At 45.0% G+C, this 19,230-nt stretch overlaps 1 long non-coding RNA gene across 4 annotated transcripts in view; it reads right to left on the minus strand.

Annotated features, from left to right (window-relative positions):
• The window catches only part of LOC111774993 (uncharacterized), a 103,331-nt gene that overhangs the window by 52,315 nt on the left and 31,786 nt on the right, over positions 1–19,230 (minus strand). For all 4 annotated transcript variants that reach the window (XR_011421666.1, XR_011421664.1, XR_011421667.1 and 1 more), the window contains exon 2: positions 3,050–3,104. This is a non-coding gene — a long non-coding RNA (uncharacterized lncRNA). The remainder of the gene's footprint in view (positions 1–3,049; positions 3,105–19,230) is intronic.

Here is a 19,230-nt window from a genome sequence, read left to right on the forward strand (position 1 = left end):
CCAGCTGGCAAGGAAGAGGATAAAGGAGGCAATATAAAGAGAGAGACTTTGCTGTGAGGGGGAGAACTGGAAATGTGAAAAGAGCTTATCACAGAGTTGCCTTAATTTCTGCCTTTCTTGAGGCTGGGTTCCTTGGCTCTTCCAGAGTTCCCATGTATACGTGTCCTTTCAATAAAGTCCATTATTTCTGGAACAACTTGAATGAGTCTCTGTTCCTAATTAAGACAAAACCATGGTGGAAGCACTGAGTGAGTTAGTCTTTATGGACACTAACCTGGGTGATCGTCAGAGCTCTCTCCGGGCAGGTTGGTTAGCGGCCCCTCCTCAGTGTTGGCTTGGACATCAGCCCCAGAGATCTTCCCAACCATGTTCAGTCCTCATACCAAGCCTATTGTCTCTGCCATTTTGCTTTAAAGGAGCTGCACATCCTTAAAGACAATGCTAAATCTCTCTAATATAGAATCACAGACTCTTAGTGTAGGAAAAAAATGAGGTCATCATGTCCAAACACCCATCCCATGGTTGAATAACCTCTGTATATCCCTGGCCAATGATTTTCCAGTCCAGACTGAATACTTCCCATGCCAGAAAATTATAATCACATCATTTCCATAGCTACCAGTTATTGAGCACTGCTATGTGCTAGGCACTACCTTACATATAGTATCTCTCTCAATTTTTCTGAAAACAGAACATTTATATTTCAGAGGAGAAACAGAAGCCAACCAGCACTTGTTGAGCATCTACTATGTGCCTTTCTCTTTGTAGATGCTATCTCATGTTAGACTCTAAAACCTACTGGGATTATTTTCAAATGAAGGAACTAGGGCTCAGAGAGGTGAAATTGTTTTCCAAGATCATAGCCACACATCTAGTTAATGGTTGTGTCAGTTAGAACACTTTGCTGACATTAGAAAAACATTTCTATTAAGTTAAGTAAAAAGAGAATTTATTGGGAAGACATAGGTAGCTCATAAAATTGAGAGAATGTCGAAGGGTAGGACCAGGGATGGTAATAATCCTATTCTTAAGGGCAAATCATGTCGTAAGGAATTTAGGTTTGACATATAATTCTTGATGATTCTTCTTAAAGTCTGGAAGAAAACGGTGGGAAAATATGGCCTGAAGGAGATGTTTAATACATAAGTGTGTTTCTAGTATTTTGGTGTCCTCCTGGGTCAGGGCTCTGCTCAGGGAAGAATCAGCCCCAGCCATGTTTCCATGCTTATGTTACTCAGCTCAAGATAGAGTGTCCTAGGAAAAAGAATTTGACTGGGCCAACTTGGGTCACATGCTCAACTCTTGGCCCAGGGTGAATGGTACAACTTGACTGATTATCCCACCTAGACTGCTCTTAATGAGGAAATGTTATTTCCCCAAAGGAAATCAGACCATTGCTTTCAGAATAAAGAGGAAAGGACTCTGGAAAGAAAAACAATAAATGCTTACTGCAGTGATGGAACTGGCATTCAAACATTCTTTCCACCACTTTCCAGTCTGAGGGATAATAAACATCTGTATATGGGATCAAAATATGTTCCTCTCCAACTTCTTCTTATTGGTCCTCATTGGCCACACAACACCAGCCTAGTCTTTCTTGCCTCGGACAGTCCTTCAATTGTTTGAAGCCAATTAGCCTACTCTCCCTCCCAATTCCCCAGCCCTAGTCTCCTCAACTCCTGCCTATGAATATTTCTGGTTCCCTAAACTCTCCTCACATGACATGGTTTGAGCATCTCTCCACTCTGGTTATTAGCCTTAAAACCTGCTTCAGATTGTTTATTTTCCCACTTAAAGTACCGTGACCAGAGGAACCCAAGGTAACACTTCTGATATTCTTTGTTCAAAGCAGAGTAGAGCAGAATATCTCAATCACAAAACCTTAAAGACCAAATAGCCTTTTGCTTCCACATCCTGCCTGATGCAGACTCTAGTACCTGATGGGTCTGGTTCTGCATCTTAGCATTGCCATTTGTTGGCTGTGTGACCTCAAGTAAGTTATTTACATTTTGCGAACAAGCTTCCTTCCTTGTTACTTGTAATCATAATACATACCTATGGCCACTGTAATTATTAAATGAGACAATGCATGTAGAGCGTTTGGCACAGTGACTAGCCCAGAGCAGGCCCTCAGTATACTTATCACTATTACCACTTATTAGTATTACTCTACCCCAAGTAAGTGGTCATTCACCCTTTCCATGGCCACTGAAAGTTGGTCATTGCCAGAGAAGCCACGTCTGTCCTTCAGAGTTTGCTCAAAGGCACGCAAGGGATGAATTAGTCAAAGAGCACAAAGTTCAGGATTTATGTACACTATCAGAAGGAAATTTCAGTTGGGAAATAAACCACCTTGTGGGGAAGTGTGCAATGCTATAGGATAAGGAAACCCCTTTAAGGTGCTTCCCTATGTGTAGGTAAAGTGCAAGCTAATTTTGCTTTGTTTTTTTCAGGATTCACAGGAAGCGATCATTATGTCAGAATCTGTGAAGATCAGGTTCTAATTATCAAGGGGTGAAAACCAACATGCAAATATTTGCTATTGATAAGATACTTAGAAATCAGAATGGCTTCTCACGCCCATAGTAAGCTCTCCTCACAGGACTTGCAAATTTGAGTTTACTGCTCCCACACTAATTAGGCAAAGAAAGCAGGCCTGGAGTGTACATGTCGTATATGCCCTAGAAAATGGCCATTGTACTTTGCTGCACGGAGACACTGCTACTGAGGGTGTCCCAGCATAGCCAGGAAATGGCAGAGGTGAAGGTCGTGGTCTCTGGTATGGTAATGGGTGGGGTCACAGACAATGGCAGACTTTAAAGTGTGTGTACCACTAAGAGACCATCCAGAGGATTATGAAGAAAGCTGGTATTGGAGTCAGAAACAAACATTAGACTCCGTGAAGTCTAAGTTGTCCATGAAGGACCAACACTAAGAGTTCATCATGGTCTTGTGAACCCCCAGCACCGTGCCTGTCTCAGAAGAGGAGTTCAAAACTGTGAATGAACAAATTAACTGCCTGGGTTCAGATCCTCGCTCTGCCACTTACCAACAGTATGATCTTAGGGAAGTTCTGGAACTTCTCTGTGCCTCCACCTCCTTGCCTGTAAATGGAGATCATGATAATACCTGTCTCAGGATTATTGTGGAGAAAATGTAGACAGTTTAGCACAGCACATAGCACATAGCAAGAGCTCAGTAACTGTAAGTTCTTATTGTTCTGACTCTTCAGGATTATTATTATTACTGACTTTTGATCAGTTCTGGTAAATGGTCTGCACACAATAATATTCACCTTACACAAACACCTAAAGAGTTAACTTGACACATTAGCAGCTGTTTTACCATCAGCAACAGTCCACAAAGAGACAGCTAAGTTTTTGTTTGCTTGTTTGTTTCTGCCAATTGAATTTTAAGATCCTCTGCTTCACTATAATTAACTCTTTGAACTGGCAAGGTGCTTTCAGTGTAATCACCAGCTGTCAGTTCTTCCTGCCTCTCCCACCTTACACCAGGAGCTCAGGGATGTGCGTCCTGGGACTCTATCTTGGGACTTCAGAGTTTTGAGAGCACACAGAGGAACAGGATGCACCCATCATTTATCTGGAGGTCACTTAAATAATTTCTGCAATGAGGAGAGACAATGCGAAAGAAGGGGAATTTTATTTTTTAGCAAACTAACTTGGTAAGTTAAAAAAAAGTAATTACTTGGAAATTTTCAGAGTTTTGAGTTTGTTTTAGCAATGATCCTTATAATATTGCAATTTTCAGGTCCCAGTCTCCCTTGGCTTGATTTTCCCCTTCTCATTAATGACAAATATGATACAGGGAAGTTGAAGTGATACTACCAAAAACCCCTTTGAATCACAAGCAAGCCATGTTATGGAGATGGCTCCACGTCTGTGTGGACTCTCCATTATACTGTATATTATGTATATAATATTATCCCAATCTCCTTCTATTATTTTAAACACCAAATTACTTTCTTTAATTCTGTTTTATCGAAACAGTATTTTTAACCTTCAAAATATACAGATTACGTACAATTTATTGAGGAAAAACCCAGAACTTTGCTTTCCTGGGTGTCTTCTACAGCTGTGCTAAGAAAAATAGCAAACATTTCTAGACTGTCTCAAGCCAAACACCATCCTTCAAGGAGCCTATCTTTTGTTCTCAATAATACTATGACCTCTTTAAAAAGAAAAAGGAAAAAAAAACTCCGGGAACGGGGGAGCGACTTTTCAATTCTATTATCTCTGGCATTTTGTACCAGTCTGGGTTTTCTCAAGTCTCGAGACAAGAAGCACATATTCGTTTTAGACATTAAAAAAAAAAGTCCCGAACGCCTTTGCAATTTCTTCCTTGAGCTGTCTAAAGAGAACTATTTATTTTGCTTCTTTACCTTGCAAATAGCTAACGGCTTCCAGCCAGGGCTCAACCCAACCCTTTGTGCCCTGCAGTCATGGCTGTGTCTTTAAAAGAAAACCGATTCTCTGGAATGCTGTGCGTGCACATGCCTGTCGGACTCGGCAGGCCCCACCTGCCGAGCAGGTAAACCAGATCCTCCACACCGGCCTCTGCAGCCACATTCCAGCCAGGCAAGCTCCTACTCTCTAATTGTTACCTGTCAAACAGGTCAACCAGGCACTTGGGTCCAGTCCAAACACGCGCATGTTCCCACGAAACCCTAAACCTGCAAACCTTTGACCTTTTCATAGGACCCGAGGTCCCTTGATTATTTTAGCCGGGGCTGATTTAAATCCAAATGATGACTTCTTCACAGGCACTCAAGTTCTTTTTTCTCCCTCACCAGGGATGGTAACGCTGATCATACACTGTTTGGGGTTTCTGGACTAGCACACCGTGGTAATTCACGGTGACCGGAAGGCAGACGTTGAAGTGGCAAGGGCTCCTGAAATGAAATCCGCTGGCCCTAAATCACTCATGGAAATCGCAGGCTGTCTACCCTGACTAAATGGGGAGTGAATTCCCTAGGGTGGATTAAAGGAGAGGTGATGCACAGGTGAACATTCCCTTCCTCTCCATTCTGGTACTGGGCTGGCAGCGGAGACTGTGGCCGATGGGCTCAGCTCCAAACCTGGAAGACCTCAAGCAAGGGACGTGAACTCTCTGGGCCTCAGTTTCCCATCTTTGGTAAAGAGAAGGAAGGCCACACAGGTCATAAGGCCCGTTCCACCACCATCTCTAGGTTCTTTCCTTTCATTGATGCCACTCAAAGTAGGGGAATCATGTTACAGGAATGCTGATGCCTCTGCACCCTTGTTATCTGGGCTGGGTGGGGGCTTGGGTACTGCTGGGGGGACCCTAAATCAGCTGAGGGCCTGTTTTGTTTAGGTTACCAGGTTTGGGGACTTTCCTCAAGTGTGAAAAAGCCCTGGGCTTCCCCTCTTGGGACATCAGGATATCCATCTTAGCCTCAGTTACCCCTCTGTATCTATCTAGTGAGTTCAGTCTTTTATAATTGGGAGAGATGATTATTTCCATTGTTTTTGTAGCACAGACTATCCATTTTATTCTACTGAATCAAAACTACAGGCTCCCTGAACCTAGACACTTCATTTTACAGATAAAGAACCTGAGACCTAGAGAGGGGGCATGAGCTGCAGGATGTCTCTCAATTAGTCAGGCTCCTCACTTAAGGGACCGTGGGAGTTGGTGAACATTGCGGGCTAGCAAAATCATTGCCAGAGAAGTGACATCTGAAGATATTCCCAAGACTGCTCCAATTAAGGAATTTCAAAAATCCAGGCAAAGAACACAAGCTCTCAAGCAGGTTTCTGAGATGGGCAGTGCTGTCCGGCCAGTTTGCTGGGGGGTTCTCCTCTCTGGCTGGACAGGTTATTCTACAAAGAGCTGAGGATCACTGCGTGCAGAGCAGGAACTAGCACTTCCTGCTCCTTCATCCAGCTCAGACTTGTCCACCAGAGCCAAACTGGCTGGGCTGGCTCCCGAGAGAGAAACTTCCTTGGGGCTCTGGGATGGTGGAGTCGGGCAGTCTGCAAGCCGGCTTAGCATCCTTCTCACCAGCCGCACGCTTTAGGAAGAGCAAAGCACAGAGTGCACGGGCTCAAGGAGGGAGATTTCAATGAGAAGCCCACCTGGCTTGTCTTCTGGGGTGCCGTTAATTCAAGAGAGCTGCTGTATGCTGGGGGTGCCAAGACCCCCCCACAGAGGGGCTATATGTACTGAAGGGGCCATCAGAGGTCAAACCGGATGAATGGGCACTTCGTCTCCTTGTAAAGACCTCTCGGGGAGCATGTAAACCACTATTTAATTGCTTTAAAATAAATATTAAACAGTATTCACACAGCATACCTGATTAGCATTATTTTCTCATAACCAAACACAAAACTTCCCACAAATAATAAATTGTTGAGCTGTCAGCTTCTATCAAAACCCAAACATCCTAATTTTCATGCTCTTCCCCTGGTAAACTCCACTACGTATTGGCAGTAGAACACTGAGCAAGTTACATGGACTTTCTGAGCCTCAGTTTCCTTATCTGCAAAATGGGAACAATTGTCCTACTTCCCTAATAGCATCGTTGTGTAGAACAAATGAAATGAAGTTCCCTGCCTGGTATGGGGCCTCACACACAATATGCATTTAATGTCGGCTATTTTTGTTGCTGTTGTTAATATAAAACTTATTAAAATAGTGACCTACGTGGCCCAGTTTCAGAATGGTATGTCTGGTGATCAAAAAGGAATTTCAGAATAACTCAGAGTTCTTTATTTGTTGTTCTCCAACACCGTGAAGAGGGGGCTCTGATTCCCTACCACCATAGTCGTTCCCTGTCCAGGCACTGTCTTAAATTCTAGGCTCCTTTCCCTGCCATCCCTCCCACTATGCACTGCCTCTGCTTGCCATTTGTTTGTAAGGGATCGGGGATTTTAAACAGATTTTAGCATCAAAGAATCCAAAGCTTGATTATAAAAGGCCCTCTGAAGGAGAGATGACGGCTCAGGGTCTCTCCCACCGTGGTCCTCTATTGGCTCAGCTCATTCAAAGACCACATGGCAGTAGCTCTGTTGGGTGATTGTCCCTCTCTGACCCTTTCTTTAGGCCACCACATTGATTACAAAGCAGACTTTCAGAGGAAGGAGAAGAGTCTAAAGACTGAGAGAATCCACTAACTGGTAATTAACTCTCACATCCTCAAGTGTTGACAGCTCTCTTTAAAGTCCTGGCTTTTCTAAAACAAGAATGGCCCAGGGCTACCCCCAAGCACACTCCATAGCAAGGCCTGCCCCACACAAAAGCATCCTGGCCTCTAGGATGCATGAGAATGGACAATGAATGAGGTTTGCTGGACATTTGGCCTAGCGGTTGATAAGGAAGTCAATCAGTCAAGGTCCTGCAGGGAACAGATGGCACACTCAATAAATAGCTGTTGAATCCATGCTGCCTGAACCCGTAGACTACACCCAGTGAATCACCAAATCCTGCCACTTCTACTTCCTAAATCTCTCTTAAATCCATTGACAGCTCCACATCCTCATTGCTTTGTCTCCCATTTAGAGCACCAAAGTTTTGTATTTGAATTAATGCAATAGCCTCCTAACTGGTGTTCAAAGCACGGTTTATGTGGCCTTTGATGGTCTTGCTGAGATTTCTTTCTCCAGCCTCTCCTCCCCTTTGCTCCGGGGCACACCGCACAGGCTGTTCCCTCTGCCTGGAACACCCTCCCTGCCGAACTCCTACTGAGCCCTCAGGTCCCTGCTTAGACATCACTTCCTACAGGAATGTCTACGCTCTACCCAAACCAGTCTGCAACCCCCACCCAGGCTCTGAGCAGTGTGCAGACAGGCAGGGCTCCTATCCTGGTGACTGAGCAGCAGATTGTTTAACACGTGTTTTCCCGTTTCCTCTGTATAACTGCCTTAGAACACAGGTGTGACCATGCCCACTGGACAGATGAAGAAACTGAAGTTTCAAGACGAAATAACTCACCCACGGTCACCCAGCTAGAACAGGGGCAGAGTCTGTATTATAATCCAGGTCTATGGGGTTGAGGCCTTTGCTTTTAGCTTCTACAAGAAGCTGTTCCAGGAATGCTCAATTCACTCCATAATTAAACAAGTCAGGGATCAAATAGTTAATGAGAGTCTGAGGCAGTACTGAGGGAAATAAAAAGATTCTAGCTCCGCTCAAACTCAAATTCACGGAGACATGTGGCCTTTCAGAAGAAGGTGTGCAGGCCCCTGGGAGCAGTTGCTGTTTGAGCTACACAGCCTCAGCCATTTTTACTCCCCTAAGTATTTAAAAGACAGATTTAAGGCTGCACTCTGAAAAACTTTTATAATGCTTAAAAGAGAAGTTTGGACACACTTTTGCTTTTAGTTTAGACACTAGCAATTAGAAAGATTTATGAGAGAATGAAGTCTGAAGGTCAGTCCTCCAAATGCAAAAATGTAGGGAGTGGCTGGAGTGGCCTTGCAGAAGTGGCCACCTTGAGACTGGGAAGCAGAGCCCAAGGGATGGTGACAAATGGAAGAGCTCTGGCCAGTGTGTAGGGAATACAAGAACGCCAGTACCCTGCCTTTCCAGAGATGCCCAGAGCTCTCCAGTTCAGAGGAGAGAGACTAATTTGATGCAGAAGAAACGAGACTGTCCTGGGACTGGCGATGGTGAGAGACACAAAAGAAGGAGCTTGAATTTGGGGTGGTTTAGCCAGCTTGGTAAGAACCTGGAGAAGAGTATGAACCAAATGCTTTCCAACGTCTCACCCAGGTATTCCTGCGAGGGCTTCAGGATGAATTGAGTCAGTGCTGAGAAGGAGATGAAGACATCAACTGATCTGGCCTCCTGCCTTAATGAGAATGAGAGTGAACATTATTCAGCCAAGGGCTTTGGTTAGGAATAAGCTTGATCAGAAGCAGGCAATTAAGTCTCTAAGCACAAAGGGAGTCACATCTGGTCACTTTGCTCCTTCCCATCCTGCCTTCTCTTAGCCCCACAGTCACCACCTGCTGGACTTCTGGTTTCTGCTCAAGAGAGGATGAGATTGAAGATCTTGAGAGGATGAATGAGATCACTGATTAGAAACTTACAGAGTATAGCATTTGTTTATTAAACAAATGATGTGAGGAAGGAACATTTTTCTTCAAGTAGCCATCATACGTCCTTTCTGAGACAAGGTAAGGTAAAAACTAAGGAAGTAAAATAAAAATTAATATTGAAGTTAAAAGGGAGAGGTGGTGATGGTGTTTATAAAAATTCCTTGAACATAGAAATATAGAACTAAAATCCCCCAAATCACCAGCAGCACCCAATGGGTCTGCGAAGGAAAAAATCCTTCAGAAGGGAAAACATTCTTTCCAGAAAGAACAATGACGATCTGCAGAAATGAGTTTGTGCTGTAAGAGGGAGCAGCATATAAGAACATGCAGGCCATGTCCCCAAGTGAAAAGTATTGCTCCTGTTTACAGAAACAATACATTTAAACTTGAATGTCAGAAAGCTACATGAATCAGTTACGGGCTGAGGGAAGCAACTGGAAAGCGTCCAACTTCCCACCTGTAAAGGGTCATAATGTTGCCTAATAATGAAGGAAATTGACCTGTGATGGTATGTGACCACTGGGAGGCTGAAAAACCAGTGTAAAAGGGAAGTGTGGTTTTTTTAAACGAACACACACATGCACACACATTCGCACACACACTCAAAAGGGTTTGTGCTGCTCAGTTACTTCAACAGGAAGTCCCTTCATGGAAAAAGTAATAGGACTGAAGATCCGTCTGTGTCGAAAGCAAATCCACGCTGACCCTGATGGGAGCTTTGGAGAGAAAGGAACTATACCATGGAGTAATTGGCTAAAGCTGGCTACAGAAAAACACGAGCCTCACTTCTCTAGGGAGGGGGAAAGAAAAGGTACACTGTTCAGATTTCATTCATACCTTTATAAAATGTTAAGAAAGTACAATTCTCATGCTAGCAAAATTTCAAAGGGACTTTGTAAATTTGTACAGAAAGAAACATTCTACTACTCTATTGTGTGTCCTTGAATTTGCCAAGGGCTTTCTGAGATTCAAAGGAACTAGAAGACACCATCACTTCCCTCCAATTTCAATCTAGTTGGGTAGACAAAACAAATGCACATAAAGAACAGGCTGTCTATAGGAACGGGTGAGTGAAGGAAGTCTGTGTGCTTTAGTTGCCTGGGGACACAAGGAGTCAGAGGGCAGGAGAGCATTGCTATGGGACTAGCTAATGGAGGATAGTCCCATAAAGTAAAAGAAATTGCTTGACCTTGAAATGTCCCAGTTCTGACCAGGATATCTGCATAAATCATCACCAGGATACGCGCTGAGTACCTCCAGGGCATATGATGCTGTAGGGCCTACTATGTGCAAAGCATCTTGTGTGTGCTATCCCATTTAATTCTCACACCACCACCAAAAAGCAGGTCCTACCACCATCTCAGTCTTTCGGACAAGGAAGCTGAGGCACAGAGAGGATAAGCGTCTTGCCCTAAGTGACAGAACTAGTAAGTAGCCTGCAATATTAACTGCTACTCTTTACTAGTTAGAGAGTAAATGCCCAATAATATTTGAGGCTTCTGATCAAGAAGAAAAACTACCACAAGTCTCAGCATTAACCTAAATACTTTTGCTAAAGTAACAACTGCTTTAAAGCACAGAAATGGTTTGGAAATATCAGAAATATCAGTGCATTACATAACATGGCTACTGTACAAAGAATTTTCAGTCAACAACTATCACTCAAGATATTTGCCAATTAAATGCTGAGCTCTTCTCTAAACATTCCATTCAGCTTATTATGCTGATTGTAACAAGCAGAGTTTTGGCAAAATTTCATTCTTTCCCAAACTAGAATGTCTGATCCTGCCTAGTTTTATCAGCAGAGATTAGGTTTAATGCATAGAACCTGATTTCTTGAACCAGATTTAGTCTTTGCCTTTTTTGGAAAAAACTTGTAAGAATTTCAGCTAAGATCCACAGGAGTTGGAACTCTAACTCAATCATATTTTTGAACAAGTCAAGAAACAGTTAAATTTCACTGAGATTTCATTTAAGGTGATCCAGCAGTCCTGCTAGAGACCACAGCCGGACAGAGTATCAGGATTAAATGACACTGAGATGCCAAGATTCCCAGCCTTTTCCATGGCATTCACGGTGTGTTAGATTGTTTGCTATAGCCACTCATGCATGTTGTTTGGGTCTCACTACTATAGTCAATATGTTATAAGAATCACTTGGATTTTTCTTTTTGGTATATATTAGTGTGAAAGTATCCATTATGCAAAAACACATAAGTAACAAGACCTAAAATAAATAGCTAATAGACCAGAGAGGGTACTTTTCCCAGAAAAATTCTCATACAGGTGCACAAGGGGACCTATGCAAGGATGGCTCTCACAGTGCTGTGGTGTTGGGGAGCTGGAAAGAGTGTGGGTGAACAGGACTGAGGGGGTGGATGGGGAAAACGTGGTGGAACCGCAGGCTGGAATAGTCTGTGGCAGTCAGGAACAACAGACTGGATGGACCCAAAGCCACGTGGATGAAGTAAAAAACAAACAGAGTGAGTCTAGAGCACAATGCATTCACATAAAATCAAAATGCAGGCATACATAGCAGCAGAACGCATTTTTACAAGAATGCATATAAACACAAGTATACACTGTATATATAGCAAGTACATTAGAATGGTTGCCTGTGGTGGGGGAAGAAACTTGGAGGGAGAGGAGATAAAAGAGAATAAATAAAACGAGAGAGGGCTTTGCATAGACCAATGAAGACAATGTGCTGTGAACTGATCAATATGAGAAACTCAGCTCTCTGCATCTGAGGTCCAAAAACCAGAGAAGAAAGACATTTAACCCGAAAAGGATTTAATCTTGGGTGCTCAGGCCCGTGGCTCCTGAACGAGGTGTTTAAGAGTGAGGTTAATGATTGCTGGGTGGGTTTCTTAAGCTCCTTGGATGTGCCTGGAGGCTTTTTAGGCCTGAGGCTCTCAACCTTGGCTGCACATTACAGATACCTGGAGAGATGAAAAAAATCCCACTTCTGGGCCCCGGCCCTGGACATTCTGTTTAAGCAGCCTGTGGAGAGGCCTAGGCATCAGTATTCTTCTAGAGCTCCCCAAAGGATTCTAATGTGCATCCAGGATTAAGGACCATTGCTTTAGGATTTTGCAATTTTTTCTAGTTGCATCCTTTGGCATTTGAAAAGAGACTACTGAAATCGGATTGCTTTCCTTTTGACAAACACTAATTTCATTATTAACAGAGGGCATCAAAGATAGCATAATTCATTTATTCATTTGATCATATAATCAAAACTTTTGGCTGGGCCACTGTGTGTGTTTAGGACGGGCACTACATAATTCTAGGGAACATGTCCATGTGCAGTCTATGCAAATTGGGGCCCCTGGAGCTGATCAGTGCACAACCTGCCCTGCTGTACATAGCAGCCTGTCCGAGTGTCCACTGTGCACCATGCACTGGGCTAAGTGTCTTGGCTACATTGGTGAGCAAGATGACATGGTCATTGCTCTGGTGGAACTTCCAGCCTCCAGGGAAGGCGGTCACACACGTGATTTCCGTAAGATGTGACTGTGCTATGGCGGGAGGGGCACTGCAGGAGCTCAGGTCAGGGCGTGTCGTCCAGTGTCAGGGTCAGGGAGGGTTTGCCAGAGGAATTGAAATTTGAACCGAAACCTGAAGGATAAGTACATAGGAAGGTCTGGGGTGGGGGAGAAGGTCAGTGCTGCCCACCCAGAGGGAACATCCCTGAAAGGGCAGGGAGATTTTACTGTATTCATAACAGAACAGAGGAGCTAAAAGAAACTCGGAGTGAGTGAGTGTGACGGGCAGGGATGAGAAATGGGGACTTCAAAGGAAGACAAGATCTGGTTACACAGGGTCTTGTGGGCCAAGTTAAGAAGTTTTGACTTTATCACATGGGCAATGGGGAACGAAATAACCCAATATGAGACTTAGAAATATCATTCTGGCAACAAGTGGAGTTGGGGCTGCAGGGAGCCAGGAGTGGGCACAGAGGACTGGTTATGGGGCTATTGTGCAGATTGGGGTGAGAGATGGTGGCAACTTGGACAAGTGGAGTGGCCTGGGGAAGAAGAGAAATGGGCACATATGAAAGACGCAGGAGAGACAGGACATGGAGGGTGCCTGAGAGAGAGGGTTGATACTAGACAGAGGTGGTTCCGTTTACTGAGATAAGGCGCAGAGAAGAGGAGATGGGTGATGGACGAGGGGGTGGGGAAGAAGATAACTTTGTTTGAACATGTTGGTTTTGGGGGGGTAGTCTTGTAGGTTGATTTCCTGGGAAGTAGGTTCTGAGATACAGTTTAGTGAGCAGGATATTTCTTAAGGTGTGCTCTGGAGGGTGACATAGAAGGGAGGGAAAGGAGACAGGAGCAGGCAAAGCGAGAGATGTAGCTGCAGGGCAGGTGTAATGACAGCCTTGGCTGTGGCAAATTATAATTTCCAAAGATGGCCACACCAACTTCTGTCCCATTCTACATGTTCTTCTTACAGTGTGGTGTTGACGCTCCTCCATGGAGGGACGGGGTCTACACTCCATGTTCTTGAACCTGGGTGGACTTTTGTAACTGCCTGACCAGAATCATGTTTCATGACTTCTGAGGCTAGGTCATAAAAGACAATATGGGATCTGCCTGGCTTCCTCTCTAAGAATATGCATTTCAGGAGCCCTGAGTCAAAAGTAAGAAGTCCGGCTATGCTAAAGTTTCAGTGCTGGAGAGAGCACATGAAGAGACCATGCAGAGACAGAGAGAGACGCCCAAGGAGCCGTGGTTCCAGCCTCCAGCAGTCTGTGTGCCCAGTCCAGGTGCCAGATACATGAGTGAGTGGGTGAGATTTTAAATGCATCTGTCCCCAACCTCCAAGCCACCCCAGCAGACACTGAGTAGAACCGAGATGAACTCTCTCCTTGCTCCCTCCCCGACTCGGAGCCTGGCCCAGACTGCAGAATAATGAGCAGAATAAATATCGACATTGTTTTAAGCCATTACATTTTGGGGTGGTTGTTATGCAGCATTAGGCAACTGGCACATCAATTCACCCCTTGGAGAACTCTAGAGTTAGGATGTCTTTCAGAGTGGTTCCAAGTTGGGCCGAGATGGCTGAATCTTTATAGTCCCACACTGATCAGTGATTGGACATGGGCTGCCCTGAGAAGTGATGTGACCTTGGACAAGGAGGTTCTCTCCAGCTGGGACAATCCTGGAAGGGGCTGGCAGCTGAAGGCTGGATGTGGACAGCACTGCCCTGAAGGAAGATCCAGGTAGAACATTGCTGTGACTGCCACAGCCAAGGAGACACCACGCCAACTACATGGTGGGGAGTTGGCTGTTCTGGTCTAAAGCTTGGAAGGACAGTGTACTAGGAAGTATTAAGCTATAACACTGAGTGTTCATCCTGTAGTCTGAGAATTGAGAACAACCTGCACTGAATCATCTGGATGCAGCCCCCTGCCCTGCCCTGACAAATCAGCAGTCAGGATTGTTACCAGGCTCCCTCAGATCATCCTTACTCCCGCTAACATCGAGAATCTCTGGGAAAGATGATATCAAAACCATGGAAGAGTAGATAAGGCGCCCCGGGGAGACTGTATAGGATGAAATGAGAACCCTGGAACACCACCATTTGGGAAGAAAAGGCCGCAGGGAGCACGGGGTAGGAGTGGGGAGCACAAGTGGGTTCCATTGGGAGCATCACTGGCAGCGAGTGGATGCAAGTCCGGGCAGGGTGAGAGTGCCGGAGTACCCAGTGGGCTTGGTGACAAGGAGGCGATTCCTGGCTCTAGCTGGGCAGTCAGGGTGGCTGTTAATTACGTGGCACAGCCCTGCTGATACTTATCCTGAGCTGTTTCCTGGCTACGGTTCCTGGGGCAGAGGAAGGAACTAGAGCTAAGAAGGACCCCGGAGGGCTGGATGGAGGTTGTCTTGAGGTGGGCTCTCTGCTCAGAACATAAAGAAAGGGACTGAGTAAACAAAGGCACCACAAAGTGAGACAGGAAAGAGTAAATGAGTGAGAAGCTAAGAGGAAAGGAGACAACCTATCAGCAGACTAAGGACTAGCTAAAGGAGTGAGACTCAGAAATAATTAAGCAAGTACCCTTCAGGGTTTACACAACCCACACAAGGCAACCCAATGCAGGCTTTCACTTGAATACAGTCATGCGCCATATAACGACATCTCAGTCAACGACGGACTCCATATAGACGGTGGTTGCACAAGGGTTAGTACCATACAGTCTAGATGTGTAGTAAGCTATACCATCTAGGTGTGTGTAGGCACACTCTATGATGTTTGCATAACAATGAAATCGCCTAACAATGCATTTCTCAGAACATATCCCCATCATTAAGTGACGCATGACTGTAGTCACTTTAGTAGCCGAGAGAGCAAACGTGTTTGGAATCAGCAGACTTGAGTTCGATTCCTAGCACCACAAAGTAGTATTTCCTTTGAAAGCCATTTAACTTTATAAGCATCTGTTTCCTTTTCTGTAAAATGGAGATAATAATCCCTAACTTGTTACTTTGCTTGCATTCATTCATTCATTCAATGAGCATTTACTAAACATTGACATGTGCCAGACACAATGCTAGACGCAGGTGACAATATGCAACAGCTCAGACCTGGCCCATCCCCTCCTGGGGCTTATCCTCTATTGAGAGAGATAAATATTAAATAGATTATAGCAACAACGACATCACTGCAACTGTGATAAGTGCTATAAGGGAGAAGAAAGACAAAGTATGTTAGATGCTGAATGGTGCCCGGGACCCAGCAGGTGCTCAAGAAATGGTATGGCCAACTGTCCTCACCATCGGGGAGGTATTTCGTGGGACCAAGTTCAGTAAAATTGGGAAAAGATATTTTATATTCAGTATCCACAGCTTCACCATCTTTGCTGTTTTTCTCTCCTAGGAAACTGTGGTATTTCACGTTTGTCTTATCAGAACTAGTACTTAATTGGCACCATTAAATACTTCCAGGAAGAAGTGAGCAGACTACGGGGAGAGAAGGCACTCTTTCTGGGCCTTCAAAATCACACGTGGAGGGGCCGGCCCCGTGGCTGAGTGGTTAAGTTCACACGCTCTGATTCAGCGACCCAGGTTTCACTGGTTCAGATCCTGGGCATGGACATGGCACTGCTCATCAGGCCGTGCTGAGGTGGCGTCCCACATGCCACAACCAGAAGGACCCACAACTGAAATATACAACTATGTACTGGGGGGCTTTGGGGAGAAGAAGGAAAAATAAAATCTTAAAAAAAAAAAATCACATGTGGAGACAGCTGCCCCGTCATTCATCACGGAAACTCACTCTTGAACATCTTATACATAAAAACAAAGGTTTTCAAAGCGTTTTCTCCTCCTGCATTCATTTATTAGAAATAGCACTAAGGCGCTTCCTTGTGTTGGTAATCTGTATAGTATATTGGCGCCTCTTTTTAAAAAACTTTTTGGAGCAACGTTGACACAAAGCTGACTCATTTGGAAGGAAGGTTTGCCACTGTGAGTCGGGACTGAGTATGAGAGGCATTTTACAACTTATCGGTCGGAGGAATCACTGATAATAGCCCGCGTGGGATAGCACGTTCACATCAAGCGTGGGATTTGATACTCTCCACAACTCTGTGTTGTCCATTTTAGAGCTGAGGAAATCAAGACTCAGAGTTTATGCAGCTCACCCAAGGTGCCAGAACTGTGACTTGACCCAGGCCGTCTGTTTCCCAAGCCCCATCCACCACACCAAGCTGTCTCCAGAAGCAGAAGATGACAGAATGGGGCCAAGATGCTGGCTGGTCCCTGGGAGGGGCCAGCTAAGGGGCTCCCGCCTTCTGCCCCGGCAGCCGCTCACTCCTACTTTCAGCAGCCTCTTGTCTCTCACACACACGTGATTGGGAGGCAGGGACAGTGTGACCAGGCTCTGAGGGAAATGAGAAGGCAGCGGGGCAGCTCAAATGAGCTGGGCCTGGGCAAACGCTGACTGGGGCTGGGCCCAGAAAGAAACGCGGGCAGGTTGGTGCAGCTGTAGTAGCTCTGCCAGAAGTCTGTCGTGCAGGTGAAAGAGAGAGGCTATGAGAGAGCATAGGCGTGTGTGTGTGTGTGTGTGTGTGTGTGTGTATGTGAGAGAGAAAGCATTGTACACGTGACGGTGTGAATGTATGATTGTTACGTGAGCTGGTATGTGTTTTTGCACACAGCTATATTGGAGAGCAAGTGTGTATAAGACAGTGTGTGTACGTCTGAGAGCATGTGTGTGTGACTGCGAGTGTGAAGTGTGTGTTGTGTGTGCTATGTCTGAGAGAGTGTGCGTGTACCTGTGTGTGAGAGACTGTGCGTGTGTAAAGAGTCCCTCTGACGACATTCAGAGGTAAGGGGCTCGAGCAGCCCTGGGTTACTTTGAGGCAGACCCCCAACAACCTGCTTGACTGGGACACTACAATTGTTTTAACTTTTCGTGAAGGGGGACTCTGAAGGAACACAGTCCCAGAGTTCCCTGAGCCACGAAACCCCAGGAGTGAAATTCCTACACACCAGCAGGTATCATTTAGAGCCTTTCTCAATTAGCAATCATAACACCTGAAGCTTTGAACAGTTGTTGTGTGTTTATCTTTATCTTCAAGTTCACTCAATTGGCTCTCATAACAAGCCAAGTTCAAACAACCTTCTGTCTGGCAGCCATGAAGGCAGCACCCCCAACCCCCACCCCAAAGCAGTTATAACCAGACAGAGGTTGGAGCCGATTTCCATGATCTCTGTGTGTGTTCTCTTGCCTTTTTAATTTAGCTTTATAATGTGCCTACTTCCATCTAGGATTTGCAGTGGCTTCCAATATTAAAAACATACACTCAACAGAAATGCTTCAGAAACACAAAAACCTCTGATCAAAACTCAGGCCACAGGAAGAGAAAGATACTCCAGTGTGTGTGTGTGTCTTTGCTTAATTTTCATCTATGGTAAAATAGAGCCATTAGAAGTGAAAAACTGGGTAATGGTGAAGAATGTGTCTTTAGGAGTTACCTTGTCTGGTAATTTAATTATTGTGCTGTTTGCTTAAATTCTCCACGCCTCACTTTCTCCATCAGTAAAAACGGGGACAACGATAGTAGTACCTACCACACAGGATTGAGAACAAAGTAAGATAATGTAGGTAAAGTGCTTAACACAGTGTCTGGCACACAGTAAGCAATCAATTTAGTTGTGTTGTTGCTGTCATTTCCACTGCCATTGTGGGATTTCAGTGAAACCCACATTGCATCTCTTTTTGGTTGTGTGCACAGGTCTAGGAAGGATGACCTCCTCTCTGGCCCAAAGAGAAGAGAAGTAAAACGAATGTGTTACTGGAGTCCTGTCATCCAAGAGTGGACTTTACGGCCTTGCTCTTGTGCGTAGCAGCAAGATTATTCAGGCTGCATGAGAGACTGCGTGACTTGAGATTTCTTTAATTTTCTTTTTTAGTTTTGGGTTTTTTTGCAAGCTCTGTTGGACGTTTGCATGGGCCAGTTTGGCTTGTGGGCTCTGTAATCACCAGGCCTGGAGCTGAGCCACATGCTCAGCTCCAGGTCAGGCTGCATGGAGACTATTCCAGAGGCATGTTTTTGGAAGATCCACAGGCCTCCTTCCAAGGCCTACTGCGTTCTGTTGATCTCTGAGGATCAACTACACTTCAGGGCAACCAAGCTCAGAGAACACTAGAAGCCTGTTTGACGAATACAGCCTATAGCACAAATACCTCCACGTGGGTTCTTTGCTCAACTCAAAATACCTAGACACACAGTCATCATGTGCATTCATTTCTCATGGCTCCAGTAGGTGAGTGAGAGGTGATCTATAATCTTGAATATCATTAAATGCTCAATAGAATCCCACTGAGCCCTCCCACCCATTCAAGATTGGCCCCTACCTCCTAGATCCCCGGTGGCACTGCCTCAATTTCCCAGGCTCCCGAGGCAAGCACCATCTAGACAGGCAGGTGTGTGGAAGTTACCCCAAAGCTGTCAATCTAATCCTGCCCAGTATTTCTTTTCCATGTGGATGTCTGTCTCCTACTCTCTCCCTTCACACAGGAAGTTGGGTTCTGGGCTGTAGTTATTTATTCTTTATCTCTGCATCCCCATCCCATCTCTCACCCCAAGTCCACTTGGTGCCTGCCACTTAATAGGTGCTCTATAAATATTTGTTGAA

Source organism: Equus caballus, chromosome 9 (assembly GCF_041296265.1).
Source record: "Equus caballus isolate H_3958 breed thoroughbred chromosome 9, TB-T2T, whole genome shotgun sequence".
NCBI classification, from domain to species: Eukaryota; Metazoa; Chordata; class Mammalia; order Perissodactyla; family Equidae; genus Equus; species Equus caballus.